Raw genomic sequence first — 3,738 nt, forward strand, 5'->3', positions numbered from 1 at the left:
TTCTTGGTGAGCATTGGTGTTTTCTCAAATTCATAGTGTAATGAAATACATATTTTAGATATTTGTTCAAAATGGTCAGTTATTGTCTCTTAAACAATCACTTGATCACAGATATTTTGAAACACGGGGAGTTAATCACATTTGATCAGCACATGACATAAAAGGCTAAAATTATGAAGTTTTTAAAAGATCAGAGGCTCCAACAAAGGACATTCTTAAAAAGCAGTACTAAATGTTACAATTTAGTTCTGATAAAAGGAAACATTTTAATTAAAGATATATTTAAAACTTAAATTATAACTATCAATTCTTTTCTTTCCAAGATGAGGTACATGACCTTGACATTATTGCATTCCACATGTCCTAAAGATATTCCTGCTGTTTTTTTATGTAACATAATCATATTATATTATTATTATTATATTATCAAATTATTATTATATTATCAAAATTGTCTTGCACTAAATAATTACCTTAAAAATCCAAGATTTAAGTTTAAATATTTTATTAATAGCTTGAAATTATCATTTAAACTTTTTAAAGTGTTTGATCACTCAAAAGAAGGATCTTTTAGGTAATTTTCATGGAAGTGTTACAGAGAATGGTATTATGCTTGTTATAACAGTTTTCTGTAAAACATGATCAAGGAACATGTGTATTAGACTGATAGAATGCTAAGTTTACAATCTATTTTTTTTCTTCAAAATTCTAGACAGGCTTTCTTCAAAAACTATACCTTCTTGTCCAAATGAAAGGACCATTGAAAATGTAGCTGCTATCGTCTGGAGCTAGAGAGCTCATATCCACCTGACAATCCAATGAATCTGATTAATTTTTAAATGATGTAATTTCTCTGCCCACTACTATTTATATTTCTTACTCTATATTAATGTGATATTTCTTTTAGAGAATTGTGCAAACTTTGTGATTACTATGTGTATTTCATTATCTTCCTTCAATTTGCTCCAAAACATAAACTCTGTATTATAAAATTATTTAAATATAACTAGAAATTTTATAGTTTTGATAAATGAAATTCTGTAACAATTTCTTCCAAATCCGTGAAATGAAATTGACTAAATAAACAGGAATAACAAATTTGGCATGAGACTATTGTATTATGGACACATTGTTTTGGAGGCATAGTTTTAGCACCTAGTCCAAGAGAACAAAACCCACTCTAAAGTTGAAATCCAAAGTTTATAATAAGAATTATTGAAAGACATATTAATGTATATGCAGAATATTTAACAAATTAGAACAGTTTAAAAAATAGAAATAATTTATATTTGTTATATTTAACAAATAGAAATAATCTATATCTGTTTCCTAAAAGTTGGCAATAAAGATGAAAATATAAGTTTAGTGTGATTTTCAAATTTTTGTGTGACCTCTGATTAGTTTACTAAAAATGTTGTATTGGGATTTGTTATTTCAATATCATGTTGCAGGTTAATGTTTATACTTATTCATGTTCTTTATTTGTTACACATTGAAATCACTACGTTGGAATTTATAGGAATTAGAGTACAACATGGTTCATTGTAAAGATGAATATAACCGACACACTTAGTCAAACTCACCAGAAAATAAAAAGAAAAGATAAGTGACCAATTATATATTTAGCAAACCAGCATGATCAAATTTTACCAATATATTTAATAACTTGGACAAAAAAGGGAAAATTACTTTTAACACACAAACCACCAAAGCTCCTTTCAAAAGAAGCAGATAACAGAAAGAGCCTTTCACCTATCTGAGAAATTGTAATTGGAAACATTTTACCAAACAGTTTACCAGGCCCAGCTGGATTTACTGGGTGAACACAACCAAATGTATAAAGAAACTAAAATTAAAACTCTATAAACTTTTCCCAAAACATTTTTATAGAGTATAATAATTATACATAATAGTTCGATTCATTTTGACAAAATCATACATGCATGGAATTTGATTTACTCTATTTTGGTCCCTAGTGCCCCCTTTCCCTCTTCTCCCTTCTTCCTCTACTCTACTGGTTTTCTTTTCACTCATTTATAAATTATTTCTGATCTGTGTTTTATACACATACATAAAGGTAGAATTTACTTTGGCATATCTATACATGCATATAGTGTGATTTTGTTAAATTAATTCTGCATTTCCTCCCCTATCCACCACCCCTTCTCCCCTGCTTTTGACCTCCTTGTTCTACTCCACTGATTTTTCCAATATCATTATGATATTTGACCATCCCACTTCCTCCTTATTTTGCTTTAGCTTCTGCATACCAGAGAAAACATCCAACCTTTGATTTTCTGAATCTGGTTTATCGCATGATGTTCTCCATTTCCATCCATTTACTGGCAAATGCCATAATTTCATTATTCTTTATGGAGTAAAAGGCACACACACACACACACACCATATTTTCTTAATCCATTTGTATGTTGACAGGCATCTGGGCTCATTCCATAGATAGGTGCATCATAAACTCTGGTTACTGTTTCATAGCTTAGATAAGTAATTTAAGTTCTGTCAGATTTTCAGCCACACTTAATGGTAACAAATAACAGTACATAAGCACAGGTCTTTTGCAGCCTGGGGTCAGCTTATATTACAGCTTTGAGTGGGTACTGTGTGCCATGAGAAAAGTTACAAAATTTTCTCTTGTCACCTAGTGCCTGTGGCAGCAGGTCAGGCTCTCTAAAGTTTAGCATCTTAGTTCCCAGTCCAAAATCTCACCTTGAAATATAATAGAATTAAATGACTGAATCATGCATCCTTGTGAAACACCAAGTGTGTCTGATACAGGTTGAACGCTCTGGATGTGGTCTCTAAATTTATAAATTCTAGTGGTCCCTCAAGATGGTAGAGGAGTCAAAGACACCTGAAAATGAACTTGTCCTAAGGTATGATAGGAAAAAAAAAGAAATAAAAAGAATATAGGATGCCTTAGTTATAATTCTTAGAGACTCCCAGAAGAAAATATATGTCTTCCAAAACAATGGAATTTGCAGAAAATGGGGCAAAATGACCCTACAATCATGGATATGGGGAGATTTGTGAGAGCAAATGATGATAGACAATCAGTCTCCAGCCAAAGAAGGCATAGGAGTTTATTTTTCTAAGAAGAAATTCAACTCCTAAAAAGTCAGCAGTCAATAAAAATATGTATTTCCCACTTTAGTACAGACATCAGAAATATTGAGAGTTAATTGGGGAAACATATTCCAGAAAAGGAACTATCATTGTACAAGTCAAGATAGTGAAAATGTTACTCGAGATTACAAAAGAGTGCAGAGAGTGTACAGGGGCAAAGTAAAACAAGCCATTCACTGAGAAATACCCAGTTTAGGTATTAGGCAACAGTATAGGTTTATAACTGAAAAGATATTCTTTGGAGTCATATTTCTAATAATCAAATGTCTGTTTACTGATTTTATTTATAAAATCTGTTTATAAATTTTATTTATAAAATCTGTTTACTGTTAAATTTATAAAATCTTAGGAAAGTTATTTTATCTATGTGTAAATACTTTCAATCAAGGAAGTTTATACAGAAGAGTTTTAATGATGTCTAGAGCATAATAAATATTTTATGAATGTCAGGAATTATTAATAAATAAAATAATAAAGTTTAATTTTCACATTTTCATAGCCATGTTGGTGTTGAAATTTGGTTCAAATATGGAACACTGAAAAACAGCTAATGTCAAAAACAAATTAGCATTTTTTTTAAGTAGAAGTTGCCAAAAT

The sequence above is a fragment of the Spermophilus citellus genome (genome assembly GCF_964194105.1).
Source record: "Spermophilus citellus genome assembly, chromosome: 2".
NCBI classification, from domain to species: domain Eukaryota; kingdom Metazoa; phylum Chordata; class Mammalia; order Rodentia; family Sciuridae; genus Spermophilus; species Spermophilus citellus.